Source organism: Cervus elaphus, chromosome 28 (genome assembly GCF_910594005.1).
Source record: "Cervus elaphus chromosome 28, mCerEla1.1, whole genome shotgun sequence".
NCBI lineage: Eukaryota > Metazoa > Chordata > Mammalia > Artiodactyla > Cervidae > Cervus > Cervus elaphus.
In genome coordinates this window covers 11,924,711-11,942,304 of record NC_057842.1, presented here as the reverse complement: position 1 = coordinate 11,942,304, position 17,594 = coordinate 11,924,711, and the positions used below count along the sequence as shown (strand labels likewise).

The following is a 17,594-nucleotide window of genomic DNA, read 5'->3' as shown; positions in this document are numbered from 1 at the left end:
CACAGCAACAGTACCCTGATAAGCCACAGCAACACAAGGTGAAGGCTATGAGGATCATGAGGGCTTATGGAACCATGAGGTATGAAAGAAAAACTTAAAATCCTGACATAAAGTGTTCAGGAGAAGGCATACACTATTGTCAACTCTTCAAAAGCCTGTCAGTCTCTTGAAGAACAATCTGAGAATGCTAAGGGCATAAATTGGTCAAACTGGGATAAACTGATTAAAATAACAGCGAATACCTTTTGACTTAAAGAACTTAGAATTGTCTGTTATTACCATTAGTGAGCAGAGCCTGGAAGTTGTCAAAATCCAAACAAAGAATGAGGGTCAGAGGAGATGACCTACTGAATTTCCCCTAGAAGGAAGAGACCTTGGTTTGACCTCTGTCTACTGGGTGCTATTCGGGGACTTGGCCCTCAGTTTTCACCAGAACCCAGCTCCATGAATACACACAAGTACACCTTAAATAGGAGGAAAGATCACTACCTGTGAGCCCTGGAACCCAGCCAGTGGGTGACGCCATCTGCATTGCCAGAGTCCACCCCAGGATGGGACAAGTGCGGGACTTAAAACAGCATTCCACAAAATGCTTGCCCAAAGCATTCATCCTTTACCATTTTGTCATTATTTTTGATCTCACGGTATGATTTTCAGCAGAACATGAAGAACGTCAAGGAAGAACATAGAAAAGACAAAGCCAGTATTGATTGCTTTCTGTAGCTTCTCTCATTCATCCTCTGTTGTTATTAGAACAGGTGATGGGAGTTACTTTTATGTCTTACAGAAAGACTGTGAAGATTAGCAAGCAAAATAAAAACCAAAACTAAATTCTTTAAGATATTAAACTCAGAAACAACAGATGATCATAAGTCCAGGCAATAATTTGTCACATAGGCGGTTGTTTGTACAATGCCCACTAAGACAGCAGCTGCTTGAAACCTCTGCTTTCTGCTCAGTGGAATTCTGCTACGTCAGGCTGGCAGGACACTTGTTCAGTGAAGACTATACAGCAAATTGCTTTTACATTGACTGTGAGAGAAGCTCAGATGCCACTGGGTTCTAAATAAAAATGATGCACCTGTCATCTAATATTTGGTGACATTGAATTAATTATTTCCCTACCATCTGGAATCACCTCCAACAAAGAGATGTAGTTAATGAGGTATATTTATTAACTGAGATTGAGTGCAAACAGTGAGACATTTTGAATATTTGATGATTATATTAAGCAGAAGCAACTCCCAGATTAATTTTTAAGTCCATTTCTTTTTCTAATTTGTAAAAACCATATCTTTCTTATATACTAAAATATCTGTTACTTTTACCTTCCTCTTAATTTAACACCTAGTTTGATAAGGAATGTTCTCATATGAGAGGAGACCTACATGACAGATCTTTTCCTTGTTACTGAATCCACAAAATACTCAAGTCGCCAGTTCATGAATTTATATGTTTATATTAAAATTTACCTTCCCTTCTCAGAGCTACCTGAAATAAAAATGGAAAGAAAGGAACTGGAAAAGAGACTCAGGCTTGGACGAAATGAAAGCAGAAGAGGTGGGAAAGAAAGCTGGAGAGGCAGCAAGATTACGGAGATGTTGTGGGAAAAGGAGCCGACAAGAGTGGAGGAGATTGAATCTGTGCAGTGGGTATCCTGAGCAAGGCAGGGGGAAGGCTACAGCAGAGGAATGGATGCCTGAGCCAGCACCAGAGCCTGGAAGGAAGAAACAGGATAACTGGAATAAAGGTCAAAACAAAAGCAAACTTCAAACAGTAAACCACCCCTTCAGAACACTCAGCTCCTACTAATGCAAAAAACTATCCAAAGTCAAACTGTCTTAATCATCATATAAATGAGGATTGTGCCTTGTCTACTTATCTACTTATCTACATCTACATAATGATGTGTCCCAAATTTCCATATTTCTTTGTCCTTAAATTACATAAAATAGTTATTGAATAAATTCGCTTGCAAAACCAACCTAAGGTCACTGTTATTAACGGTTCCAGAATTCCACTGTAATTGCAACTAAAAATTATGACACCAGACTCAACAGACCACCCTTACCACCACCACGAAGTTAAAAAGACGCTGGTATTAAAAGAACTGTATTATTTTGTCATTTTAGAATAAGGAGCTAACAGTCGCTGCCAAAGGCAAGGAGTGAAAAATGGAGCTATGTTAACTGATTCTTTCTCTGCACATTTTAGTATACTACTAAATATAGCCATGTTTTATATACTGTCTTTTTTGAAACACAATTTCTTTTTTTTAATTTATTTTATTGAAGTATAGTTGATTTATAGTGTTGTGTTCAGTTCTGGGATATAGCAAACTGATTCAGTCATATATATATGTTATATATATATATATATACCCTTTTTCATATTCATTTCCATTATGCTTCATCACAGAAAATAGTTATTTGTCCTATACAGTAGGGCCTTGTTGTTTATCCATTCTATATACGATAGCTTGCATCTGCTAATCCTAAACTCCCTATCTAACCCTTCCCCTACCCACCACTTTGGCAACCACAAGTCTATTCTCTACATCTGTGAGTCTGTTTCAATTTCATCAATAAGTTCATTTGTGTCATACTTTAGATTCCACATATAAGTGACATCTTTGAAAGACAAATACCATAAAAAACAGAATTTTAAGTTTCATACATATGAAACTAATTTTTATATCCACCTCACAAATTCAATAGATGAAATCTGAAGAAGTAAGGTTTGATACTGAGCTGGATAAATCAAAATAACAATTATTAAATACTTTAGAAGGTTGAAAGGAAACACTAAGCCTTGTCTACGCTGATCTCCTCCAGCACTGAATTAACCAGCTGAATGCTTCTACACACTCAGCATTATGTCGGTTGTCTGAGATAAAGATGTAAACAGACATGGTCTTTCTCTTATGAAGCTACTGTTCTGCTGGGGAAAATAGGAAAAAAACAAACCCACGTGGGTAAATATTTATGTGGTATAAGGGTGAAGTGTAATATCCAAGGTACAATGAAAAATTAAACAAGAGGAGCTGATTTTCACTGGAACATCAAGAAAGCCTCCCCTGAGAAAACGACTTTAAAGATGTGATAAGTAAAAGAGTGTTGCAATGGGCAGTTCTGAGGCAGAAGGAAGGTCGGCGAGTTCAAGGAACTGAAACCAGGTCAGTGGCTGGAGCAGAAGGAGAAAAGAGGAGTGAATGAGTGATGAGAGGCAACTACAGGAATTTGGGATTTTTAACTTAATGAGAAGCAACTAAATATTTCAAGCACAAAGGGCCCATGAGTAGCCTTGTAAGAGCTGACTCTATAATCAGAGGATGGATGAGAGGAGAGCCAGAGTGACAAGAGAAGATTAGTCAGGGGCTGATTAAAAATGATGTGACAAAAAAAAAAAAAAATGATGTGACAGCTTGTTGGGATCCAGGGCTATGGAGAGGAATGGACAGAGTTGAACCATAATTTGGAAGGGAAACTGACATTTGCTGAAGATTTCAGAACACTGTTACATAATAATGGTGATACCTTTTTCTTCTTGATTTTCACGGGAATGTCTTAGATGTTATATTATTATTGGCGTGAGTCTGCTATTCCTCATGAAATGTAAGACATTTACAGCTGTCTGTATGAGTGAGCTTAGTCCGTACTCTTCTTTTGGGTTCCATCTTCATCAAGCATATTTTCCTCTCAAGTTCTCATGCTTTCTTTGGATCCTGGTGCATTAAAGTTTCTTCTTCCATAATCCACGCCTCTCAGCTACTGCTGTGCCCCCTTCACAGACAGACAGTTCTCAAGAGGGTTTTCTGCACGTTCTCTTCACTTTTCCACCTGTGACTTACTCTTCAACAAACTGCACTTGAAGTCAGTCCTTATTTTTCCTCCAAAGTCAGCAGTGCCCTACAGGGACGATTTCACATGCTCATCTAGGGAAGCAGTGAGTTAGAGCTCTGGTGTTTCCCCTACTTTCTGCCCCTGTTTTCTCATCTATGGAATGGGGATAATGCCAGCAGAGAGCTGCTGGGAGGATTAAATGAGGCAATAATTCCTATGAAGCTCACAGAAGAAAAATGCAGTAAATGTTCAATAAATATTAGCTGTAGATACAGTACAGCCCCCTATGTGTGAATGAGTTCCATTCTGAGGGCACGATCATAAGTCCAATACATTTGTAAGTCCAACAGAGTTATTCTAGATACCCAACTAACACAATTGGCTATAGAGTACTGTCCTGTAATTGATTTATAAGACTCTTCACACAAATAATATATAAAAGACAAAAGACACAAAAAATAAAGCATCTTTAATCTTGCAGTACAGTGCCTTGAAAAGTATGGTAGTACAGCGCAGTGGCTGGCACTGAGTGAACAGGTAAGAAGAGATAATGACTGGACCGTGGAGACAATATGATGAGGGTGGAGCTGAGGGACCCTCTGCAATAGGAGACGGAGGGTAAGCTGCAATTTCCCTCACATCTGACACTGATGGGATGCATGTTCACATCTTTGAAAGTGTACAACTTGAAGGTTTGTATGTAGGGAACTTACTGTATTGTGATCAAATATGACTGCTAAGCAACACTTTGAACATCTACACAGTTTTTTCTATGTTGTAACATATTTTACTGATTTTCCTTGTACTTCCCCAGATGCATCTTACCTATGCTTTTCTCCCTCCACTCAACTTCTGGATGTTTAAGCTTCTTGGCTCACAAGCATAGGATTTCTACTTCCAACTCCTCTCCTTATGCAATCCCATTTCTATAGCCTATCACCCCCCATTTTCAACTGGAGAACTGGAGTTCTGAATACCAGGCTCAGATTTAATTAGATGCATCACACACCTCAAACTCATGGTATAAACCACCACCCAAATTTGTTCATTTTCCAACATACAAAAGCCAGAATGTGACAATAATCTCTTACCACCACCACCGTCTCTCTCATTCCCATATCACCAAAATCAGCTGGAGCTCTCTCCAAGTTATACTTGAAATCAGTCTACTTTTCTCCACCTCCAGAAAAATTACAAGCTGCAATTATCTCTTCCTTGGCTACTGCAGAAACTCCTAAGTATTCACCTACATGTACTCTTTGCATCCTGCCTTTTCCATGAATCTATAGCAAGACACGAAACATGAAGGGAATTAAAGCAATTGGCATGAAGACGACACTGTCACAAATAGCCCATTGCTTTTAGTGGAAAAATTAATAGAATTAATAAAATTATCAACTAGAATCAATAAGAGAATTGGGTAAAGTGACTAGAGAGTAAATAAAGATACAAAAATCAAGAGCTTTCCCCTAGGTCAGCAATACTCAGTCCTATGACTGTGTATTACCCTCTTCTCACCTCATACCCCTTCTTGAAAATTCTGTGAGTTCTCTGTAAGTTGGCTTCACGGCTTCCCAGACTCAAGCGATGGAACCAGAGGTGCATCACCTAGAGTCTCCATACTCAGAAGGTGGGCATGAGACCCAGTGATGGCAGTGCATGGTTGGCATGGGCTAATGCAGGAGTGCAAGCCGGGGAACAAGGCTGCCACTCTCCCATCTAATACTACATGCACCAACGAGCAGGCAGAACCAGGCTGTAAGACAGAACAGTTTCACACAAAAGGAGAGAACGCGCAGCCAGAGAAGAAAGTGGAGGAAGCAGAAGTGTCCTGGTTCTTAATGGCTCTTTAGTTCCTGACTCCAACCAAATCCTCTGAGGCTCAGCACACTCTGTTCTATCCCAAAGCAATGTGTATAGTTAAAATAAAGCCAATAAAATTACCAATAGTTATACTTTGGAACTAGGAGAACAAAATTAAATTCATAAAGAAGACAAAAATAAAAGCAAACAATTTTTCAACATCTTACTCTATGCCAGGAACTGATTAGGATACTTTGGTGATAACATCATTTAAGTTTGACACCTATAAAATAAGTATCATTATCATTCTCCATTCAAGGATGAGGAAATCAAAGAGTGGCAACCACCCAAATTTAAATATGTAAGAAGTAGTGCTATAAATGGGTGAAAATATACAAGAAAACATTTTAAAAGAAGAGTAATGAAACTGTTTGCAGTGTGAGTGTTAGTCACACAGTCATGTCTGACTCTCTATGACCCCATGGACCCTACCCACCAGGATCCTCTGTCCATGGGGATTCGCCAGGCAAGAATACTGGAGTGGGTTGCTATGCCCTATCTCCAGGGGATCTTCCTGACCCAGGGATCAAACTCATGTCTCCTGCATTGCAGGCAGATTATTTACCGTTTGGGTTACACGGGAAGCTCCTTTGCTTGCAGTGTTAAAATGCATCATAAAAGCTAAAATAATGTGGCAGAAATATAGCAGTTAACAGATACCCCTAACATGATCTTAGGTATGTAAGAATTAGTATATGGAAAAGAAAGCATCATGAACAAATGTGTAAGGAAATTATTATCAGACAGGCTTTGAAGGAAAATTTGTTTCATCTTCATCTCAGTAAAGTCACCAAAATACATTTTAGGTGGAAGAAAGAGTTACAGTGTGTAAAAGGAAAACTAGAAGGAAATGTGAGTGAGTATTTAATCGATTTCTTGAAAGCATAGGATATCAAAACATAGAAGGAATTAAAGAATTAGAAAAGAAACACCATCAACCAAGAAATTTAGAATTTCTGTATATCAATTAACAGTAAATACTAAAGACAAACCTTAAGATGAAAACAATATTCATAATATATATGATGTCGAACTGTTGTATGTGTAAATGCTTAATCTGATGTCATTAAAGAAGTAAAAATTTAAAGGGAAATAATGTTTGTTGACTAAAAATTGAAAAATTAATACTTAACACTAGTTTGTAAACAGATTGAATAAAACGCTGGTGAAAGTAATGTAAGTACATGTACCAAGAATCTTAAAATTTTGCATATTCATCAACCCAATAATTCCCATTCCAGAAATCCAATTTAAAGAAAGAACAAGAGATATACTTAAAGATGCCTGTTCAAAGTATGCTGACACTGCATTACATGTACTAGCAGAAACAGTCTAAAAAATACAAACAGGAAGGATATATTTCCAACAAGGGATTGGTCAAATAAAATATTATATATCCAAACAGTGAAATATTAAGCAGTTATTAAAAATAATGTTTTAAAAGACTAATAATCATGAAATAGAAAGCCCCTGATGGTTACTCTTCTTTTTTTCATATCTTGTTTTTTGATATTTTACTTTTTCTATAATCACTATTAAAATATACAACAACATATTTGACATAATCTAGAGTTATTCACTGGCCCTGTAAAGAATGAAGAAAATGATACACGATCAGTGGGGACTAATGTTAAGCCTCCAGCTTGGCCGTGGGATTATCATTACACTTCCCCACTGCCTGCTACCATGGCTAATTGAAAATTGGCATGGTTGCTCTCATACCAATTGGCATTGGCCACAGATAAATTGCTGTGTATTTTGAAATCATAGTTATTATTCTGCTCCATCTGTTCTGCTCATTTTTCAAGTCAGCTGTCAAATTAAACAAGTAAGCCCTTCCTAAAAGTTGCAGAAATGTTACATGTTACCAAGGTAAATGAAACCATTGTCCAACATCCAACATGTTCATTAGATTCTACAAGGGGAACCAAGAAAGAATTCACAGGAAATGACATGACACGTTGACAGTTGCTTTAAAGTGATAATAGGCAAGTACTATACTTATTAATAACAGTATTTTACATTCTTGCACTAGTTTAAATACTAGGCATAATTGCCAAGAAAGCTTTAATGGTGAAATGTTACAAATACATTTCAACTCTGATCTGCTTTTTCCAGTTGTTCTGGTTTCAGTATTTAGCTAAAACTGATAAGCACACAATACTATATTAAAAAAAGTACTAAGTCATTTTTAGAGAGAATGAAAATTATTAAAGATGGGAATACCAGACCACCTGACCCGCCTTCTGAGAAATCTGTATGCTGGTCAAGAAGCAACAGTTAGAACTGGACATGGAACAACAGAATGATTCCAAATTGGGAAAGGAGTACATCAAGGCTGTATATTGTCACCCTGCTTATTTAACTTATATGCAGAGCACATCATGCGAAATGCTGGACTGGATGAAGCACAAGCTGGAATCAAGACTGCCGGGAGAAATATCAATAACCTCAGATACGCGGATGACACACCCTTATGGCAGAAAGTGAAGAAGGACTAAAGAGCCTCTTGATGAACATGAAAGAGGAGAGTGAAAAAGTTGGCTTAAAGCTCAACATTCAGAAAACTAAGATCATGGCATCTTGTCCCATCACTTCATGGCAAATAGATGGCAAAACAATGGAAATCATGACAGACTTTATTTTCTTGGGCTCCAAAATCACTGCAGATGGTGACTGCATTGAAAGATGCTTGCCCCTTGAAAGAAAAGTGATGACCAACCTGGACAGCATGTTAAAAAGCAGAGACATTACTTTGCCAACAAAGGTCCGTCTAGTCAAGGCTATGGTTTTTCCATGGTCATGTATGGATGTGAGAGGTGGACTATAAAGAAAGCTGAGTGCCAAAGAATTGATGCTTTTGAACTGTGGTGTTGGAGAAGACTCTTGAGAGTCCCTTGGACTGCAAGGAGATCCAACCAGTCCATCCTAAAGGAATCATTCCTGAATATTCATTGGAAGGACTGATGCTGAAGTTGAAACTTCAATACTCTGGTCACCTGATGGGTGGAACTGACTCATTAGAAAAGACCCTGATCCTGGGAAAGATTGAAGGTGGGAGGAAAAGGGGATGACAGAGGATGAGACGGGTGGATGGCATCACTGACTCAATAGACATGAGTTTGAGCAAGCTCCAGGAGTTGGTGATGGACAGGGAAGCCTGGCATGCCGCAGTCCATGGTGCCGCAAAGAGTCAGTGACTCTTTCAGTTCAGTGAGTGACTGAACTGAACTGATCTGAACTAAGTTATTCCTTGACTTAGTTATTTGATACATTGTAACTCTCTATTTCCATTCTAATTATGAATTCATTTTCTATAATATTTTCCTATTATACATAAAGCATCTCTAGCATTTCAAATATGGAAATATCTTTTGACATAGTCTACAAGTCCCATTGTCTAAACATAACTTAAGAATTATACTGCAAGTCAGGGGAGAAAGAGAAGGATAATGAAGTCAGTAAATATCTATTCACCCATTTTGCTCTGAGGTAGTTCAACTGTTATCCTCAGACAAGGAATCTCTATTTCATTTGTGTTCAATTTACTACAAAAATGGCCCCATTTTTCATCCCTCTATGTATCCATACCCTTTGCAATGCGATTTTGCAGCCATCAAGGGGTGGCATCTGTTTGTCCACCCCTTGGATCAGGGGTGGATTTGGGACTTGCTTTGGCCAACACAATGTGGCATGCTGGCTCTGAGTTAGGGGCCTCAAGAGGCCTTATATGCTTCTGCCTGCCCTCTTTGGTCCATCTTTACCTTGAGACCAAGACCAGGATAATTTCTGAAGGATGGGAGACCATCTGGAGTTGCGTGTTGTCCATCAAAGCCCAACCTACACCAGACATCCTCAGCCAACCTGCCAGCCAAACAGAGCTCACGAGCAAACCTCAACAAGACCAGCTGGGAACAAACTCACTGAGCTAAGTCCAGTCTAAACTACTAAACCAAAGGAGCATGGGCTAAACAAATGAATGTCATGTAAAGCCACTAAAGTTTGCAGTGATTACACACATATATTAGGTAGCTAAGATATCCTCTTGTCTTTTGTTTACTTATTTAGAATAGGAAATAGTACTAGGCAAATAAAAAATTAGACCATAATTATACCAAATCTATTTTTTTCAGATATCAATATTGACATTTTCCCCACATTTTGGCTATTGGGGATATAAATATTTCCTGAACACCTTTTATTTACTTATTTTATTCCCACAATAATCTTGTAAGATAGGAACTATATTTTCTAGAAAAGGAGACTAAGGTAAAGACAGCAAGGAACATGTCCAGATTCACACAGCTGGCAGGGCATGGGACACAGGAATGTGAATCCATTTATCCCACCACAGCTCACCTTCAGTTCCCCAACGAACTGTTCAGTGTAGTTCTGTCTGGAGCAGTTCTATAGAAACTAGGAATGTTTGTTCCCTGTCAAATGACCTAGATGCTACCCTGGAAGGTTCTGGAGACTAATTTACGCATATTTTATAGGCTTACTCATTTCGGCCTTTTCTCATTCTCCAACAATTTTTAAATGGGAAAAATATTACAGCTATGCCTTCAAATTCTCAAGTTCTATGTGCAATTACAGTAACAACAACTGGATGGAAAATTGACTAATATAAAGTGAAAATATCTTCCAGTATAAAAGATCTTGATTTAGTTGAAAACATAGTTGTTGTTTCTAGTAGCAAATGATTACTCTTGATTGACTTACTGACTATAACCAGATGATATTCAATGCCAGAAGTCAATATTTTAGTTATTTATAGGGAGTCATGTATGGATGTGAGAGTTGGACTATAAAGAAAGCTGAGTGCCGAAGAATTGATGCTTTTGAACTGTGGTGTTGGAGAAGACTCTTGAGAGTACCTTGGACTGCAAAGAGATCCAACTAGTCCATCCTGAAGGAAATCAGTCCTGAATATTCATTGGAAGGGCTGATGCTGAAGCTGAAACTCCAATACTTTGTCCACCTGATGCGAAGAACTACTCATTGGAAAGACCCTGATGCTGGGAAAGATTGAAGGCAGGAGAAGGGGACGACAGAGATGGAGATGGTTGGATGGCATCACTGACTCAATGGTCATGAGTTTGAGTAAACTCCGGGAGTTGGTGTTGGACAGGGAGGCCTGGTGTGCTGCAGTCCATGGGGTCGCAGAGAGTTGGACATGACTGAGAAACTGAACTGAACTGATTGGCAGGCAAAATCAATTATTTGTGGTACTAATATAAAAATAGTCAACTTCTAACTTTTGTTATCAGTTAAATATAAAATTTAAATCAACCTATGAGAAATAAATCAATAAAATACTAAAGAAATGCCCATCATTCTCATTGTTGTTCAATCAGTCATGTCTGACACTTTGCGACCCCATGCACTGCAGCATGCCAGGCTTCCCTGTCCTTCACTGTCTCCCGACATTTGCTCAAACTCATGTCCATTGAATCAATGATGCCATCCAACCATCTCATCCTCTGTCTCCCCCTTCGCCTCCTTCCCTCAATCATTCTCATTCAGTTCAGTTCAGTCACTTAGTCGTGTTCGAGTCTTTGCAACCCCATGGACTGCAGCACGCCAGGCTTCCCTGTCCATCACCAGCTCCCGGGGCTTGCTCAAACTCATGTCCATTGCGTCCGTGACGCCATCCAGCCATCTCATCCTGTGTTGTCCCGTTCTCTTCCTGCCTTCAATCTTTCCCAGCATAAGGGTCTTTTCAAATGAGTCAGTTCTTCACATCAGGTGGCCAAAGTATTGGAGTTTCAACTTTAGCATCAGTCCTTCCAATGAATATTCAGGACTGATTTCCTTTAGGATTGACTGGTTGGATCATTCTCATTAGCCTAGCATTTATGTATCAAGACAATATATGATGTGTCCTGGATATACTTTGATATTAAAAATAAAAAGCAACAGAATAACAGGAAATGTATTCAGTGCTGTTGCTCTTCAATATTCTCTTGAGTGGAAAGCAAGAGTTCATGAGTTATGAAATAGATAGGAAGGATATTTTATAGTAGGCATTTTCCATTTCTCCTATCACACCTTTAGAAGCACCCATCAAAGGCAAAAAGCTGCACATCATACATAAAATCAACACTATGTCTAAATGCATATTTTATTCCAGGCTGGCCTACGAAAATTTGAGATATGTTATCTGAAAATTAAGAAATACAAATGATTAGATGCAGAAAATTCTGGATTAATAAAGCATACTTAACTGTACATTGGAATAGTTATTTTAATAATTTATTTATTTGAATATCACATTTTCTACAAAAGAATATTATAGATTATATTACTTATATGATGGTAATACAATACAGCAATATGTGTTAAATAAATTCAATAAAAACAGGCAACAGTGAGACTTTTTCCAGTGAATTTCTGTCAGATAAAATATTTGCAACAGCTATAAAACCAGAGTAATAAATATTTAAATGTGATTTTCTAGTTTAAACAAATATATTTTAAGGTACTTTAGGACTTAGACAATATTCTTGTAAGAAGAAAATACAAATCACAAGTAAGTCATTGGAAATTTACAGCAACCTGTTTTCCAAAGTTTTAATAGATGAATTAAAGCAGAAATCATATACTTTTGTTAGTTTTGCAGTTATCGTTATTAGTTTAACTCAGAGTAAAAGAAGAGATCATTGATCAAGATGCTGCCTGTAATTTTTAAAATGAGTTAGAACCTGCTGAATTACAAACACTCTGGGCTTCAGAATATGTCAACTGTTGCACACTGTCATATCTCCTGGAGCTGTGGACAAAAGTAATTTGGTGGTTCTTTTCCTTTTCACTAAACTTATAAGATCTTGAAGAGATCAAATAACTTTAATATCAAATGGGAAAGTTTCACACTTGCGGAAGCATCTGAGATCCTTGTAAGGATCTGCTGCTATGTGTGCCCATGTTGGGCTTCCCAGGTGGTGCTAGTGGCAAAGAACCCACCTGCCAATGCAGGAGACATAAGAGACGTGGGTTTGATTCCTGGGTCGGGAAGATTTTCTGGAGGAGAGCATGGCTAACCACTTCAGTACTCTTGCCTAGAGAATCCCATGGACCAAGGAGCCCAGAAGGCTATAGTCCATAGGGTTGCAAAGAGTTGGACACGACTGAAGTGACTTAGCACACACACATGTGCCCATGTTTTCTTTTTTTTTTTTTTCATTTATTTTTATTATTTGGAGGCTAATTACTTCACAACATTGCAGTGGTGTCACTGTTGAATAAACCAAAATGGGCAATATTTTAGCTAGAAAATATCAGGAACACTGTGGCATGAGTAAGAGTTGCTACTGCAGGCTTTTCATGATTAAATGATATTTAACAATAAAGTACAGCAGAATCAAGTTTAATGCTGAAGAAATTAGTTTTTAAACTTTAGTTAAGGCTTGATTGACAACATAAAAATGATAATTTTAAAAGCAGGCTAAATTACATGATCTGAAACAATGGTTTACAAATATTGAATTCTGTTTTAAAGCAGATGTTTACCTTTGCTTTTCTATTTACTCTTTCCTTTCATAAATGCAGCCAAGTAATATTCCTATTTTCACAAAGATCTAAAGTAAAGACTGGGATCAAGGTTTAGGAATAAATATCACCTCACTGAACCTCTTCCAAATAGTCTTTTTCTAAAGTGATATTCAGAATCTAATTCTTGCCTTTATTTCTGGTCATATAACAAGAAATGATTTGGCTACATCAAAAGAGTTGGCTGACTCTTAACTACCTCACACCAGTTAGAAAGGTCATCATTAAAAAAATCTACAAACAATAACTGCTAGGGAGGGTGTGGAGAAAAGTGAACCCTCCTGCACTGTTGGTGGAAATATAAATTGGTGCAGCCACTAGGGACAACAGAATAGAGGTTCCTTGAAAAATTAAAACTAGAACCACCCTATGACCTAGCAATCTTGCTCCTGGGCATGTATCCAGATAAGACTATTAATATAATTCAAAAAAGACATATGCACCCCCATGTTCACCACAGCACTATTTACAATAGCCAAGAAGCCTGGAAGTAACCTGAATTCCCATCAACAAGGGAATGCATAAAGAAGATGTGGTATGTATGTATGTGTGCATATATATATATATATATACAATGGAATATTACTCAGCCATAAAAAAGAATGAAGTAATGACATTTGCAACAGCATGGATGGACTGAGAGATTATCACACGAACTGAAGCAAATCTAAGAGAAAACTAAGTAAAAGGAAGAGAAAGACTGTGCAATCTAAAATATGACAGAAATGAAGCTATCTACAAACAGAAGCGGAGCCACAGACAGAGGACAGACTTGCTGCTACCAAGGGGCAGGGCTGGAGGGGGGGGGACGGGTTAACAACTGGGATGAGCAGAGGCAAGCTTCTACATGTAGGATGGATAGACAGTGAGATCCACCATGTAGCACAGGGAGCTATAGTCAGCATCCTGTGGAATTTTCCATAATGGAAAAGCATATGAAACAGAATATATATATATATATATACATATATATATATATATATTTCTGAGTCCCTTTGCTGTACAGCAGAAATTAACACAAATTGTGAATCAACCACACTTTAACAACATGGATTTAAAAAATAAGAGCGAACTCTTCTCTTTGTTTATTGCTAGCAGTAGCCACATCACATCTATCGTTAATACTGAAGGAACCTAAGGAAGATCTCTCAAAGAAGGAATGGTTATGACCACTCTGACAGAAACAGAGAAATTCCAACGTAGACCTCAGCTGGGGGTCAGTTCCTCAGCCAGAATATAGACCTCTCCCTTCCTGTCTTCTGGGCCATGCCGTCAAATCCGGGGATCCCTGGATGAAGCTCTAGCTGGGAGCAGAGCAATGAGTCAAGGTCGCTCCTCAGATAAACCAAAACATGGCGAATCTGAAGAGGGCTGTCTTCTGGGAGAGTCCTACCAGTACCGTAAACGAATCTTTGAGAGGAAGAATGATTCTCTCAAGTAATTTTCACTTCAGGACTGACTTCTCTGGTCCATGTCCAGCTAAATTATTCTGCTTCTGTCCTGTTATAAAGTGCAATAGACTCAGGAACATGCTTTCAAACGAGGTCCTCTGTACTTGTTCAGGTTTCATCGTGTGTGTGTGTGTCTGAACTGAGCGCAGCATCTTCAATACGTTGAGGAACCATGTGACAGGTTTGGATTAAGACACCCTGAAAGCTCCTTTTCTCGCCATAAAGAAAAGCAGCAGATTTCTCTACTTGGTTTATTATATTAGTTTATAGAAATATCACCTGAAAACCATCATGTGGCATTTTCGTTTAGTTGATAAACTTTTCCTTTTTTGGTCAGAAGCCATGTGGCTGTGGAAGATATGATATCTCTAACAATAACTTCCTGAATTATTTCACTTTGCAACTAATGAATTATGTCATTTATAACAGTCTAATTTTAAACATAGTAAACGCCACATTAAAGTAACTAAGGACTAACGGTGAGTCTTACTTTCCCTGTATACTCGATTTTCCACAAAGAACTGAAATTTAAATGAGATTGTCTTTGTTCAGAAAACAAATTGTGACATGAGCAGTCCAAAAATTTCATTCTGGCTTCATACCGAAATGAGTGCCTCACATAATTCTCCTGTTTAATCCAGAAACAAAAAGTTACTAATCTAGAAACGAAGGCTTAAGCTGGAGCCCATTATACAGAGTGAAGTAAGCCAGAAAGATAAAGAACATTATAGCATACTAACACATATATATGGTATTTAGAAAGGTGATAACGATAACCCTATATGCAAAACAGAAAAAGAGACACAGAAATACAGAACAGACTTTTGAACTCTGTGGGAGAATGTGAGGGTGGGATATTTCAAAAGAACAGCATGTATACTATCTATGGTGAAACAGATCACCAGCCCAGGTGGGATGCATGAGACAAGTGCTCCAGCCTGGTGCACTGGGAAGCCCCAGAGGAATCAGGTGGAGAGGGAGGTGGGAGGGGGGATCGGGATTGGGAATACATGTAAATCCATGGCTGATTCATATCAATGTATGACAAAACCCACTGGAAAAAAAATAATAATTAAAAAAAAAATGGAAACCAAGGCTTGATGTCAGTCATTTATCTTATGGAAAAATATGTGTGGTTATGTATCATAATTAAACAGCATTAACACTGAAAAAGCCAAAAGGTCCCACAAATGGTAAATGATAATCAAAGCAGAACATATTTTCTAACATAAAGATTGTTATGTGAATCTTACATTTGACTATTAACCACTTGAATTGTACTTATTATTCAAGATATTGTCTTTTCTCTTTGATGCTTGCTTGCTTTCTGATATCTCAACCATACTCTCCATAAGTATTTTCACTCTTGGTGAAATGGACTATTTGAAGGCAACAGTTAACTGATATAAGGAATTAGAAGGAAAATCTTTGAAGCCAAATGTATTGAATGTTTTTCTGTAACTCATAACCTGTGAGAAACTATTACTGAGCAATACCAACTCTATATGTAGAATATCAAAATAGCCACTAAGATTTTAGTGAGATGGTGACTTTAAATTACAGAAAATATATCTGTTTTTCTTGCTCATTCTCTCTTATTCCTACAGGTAAAGTCCCATTAATAAAATAGGAATGTATGCAAATAAAGCATTCATTTAATGTCATGGTCTTGCAATGACTTTTATTCTAAAGCAAGAATATTTAAGAGACTCCTAAGAAGGAAGATTCTTTTAAAAAATAACCATCACTCAGTGGAGTCCTCCTCAGTTATAGGTTTATTGTATAGCTGTCCTGCCTCCCTCTCACTGTTCTGTGAGGAAATGTAATTACCAAATAGCTTATAACATGCATAATTTATCTTATAATTATAATAGATGCTCATTCTCTCTATAAATACCTAATGAAGAAGCAAGTTACTGACCACTGCCCAGAAAACTCAACACACGCTATCCAGTCTAATTTGAGATGATAGTTTTCCCCTTCCAGCCTCCATTCTTGCTGTCCAATTACATGGCATTTTATGAAACAAAGGAATGGTGCTGTTTTTGTTCTATTTGAAAATAAAGCTAGACATATGAAATGCAGAAGAAGGCAAATGATTGTGTGAAGGGAAATTCTGGATAACTAAGACACTTCTATCCTAGACAGTGACTCAGTGGTAAAGAAGCCACCTGCCCATGCAGGAGATGCAGGTTCAATCCCTGGGTCAGGAAGATGCCCTGGAGTAGGAAACGACAACCCGCTCCAGTGTTCTTGCCTGGAAAATTCCATGGACAGAGGAGCCTGGCGGGCTACAGTTCACAGTTACAAAAGAGTCAGACACGACTTGGCAACTAAACAACAATAAGACACTTCTATCTTCCGCGCTTTCAGTTCAAAGCCAATTGCTTTGAACTGAAATTCAAATGATTTCAGTTTGAATTGATTCAGAATGATTGCTTGAACAGAGGGGTTAACAACTTGCCTCGGCTCCAATCTGCAGCCCTTTCCACATGAGTTTTCTTTACCTCTGAGGCTGGGAACCAGCATGAGGGGATTTCAGGAGTTCCCTACATCCGATCTGTGATACCGCACAGTCTTGGTTTTCCAAAACACTGCCTCTACCTTTTAAATATTCCCTTTATTCAACTCTTTCATACTGTCCTATTTTGAATGTGCCACCCATTTTCTGTTGGATCCTATTACAATTTATTCAGTTCTACCTATGTATTTCCTCAGGTAAAATTCCACCGATAAAGTAGAATGACATATAAATAAAGCATTTATTTAGGCTTGGACACATCATGTGTGCCTCAGTGCTGTTATAGCACAAAACATAGTAAATATTTGAATTGCTTTTGTATCAGTGGAATGACTAGACACGTGCAGAAATAACTGCCACCTAAGCAAG

General features: G+C 38.0%; 1 protein-coding gene across 1 annotated transcript in view; it reads right to left on the bottom strand.

The window, feature by feature from the left end:
* COL19A1 (collagen type XIX alpha 1 chain) overlaps nt 1–17,594 on the bottom strand; it is a 417,920-nt gene that overhangs the window by 280,438 nt on the left and 119,888 nt on the right. The window lies entirely within an intron of this gene.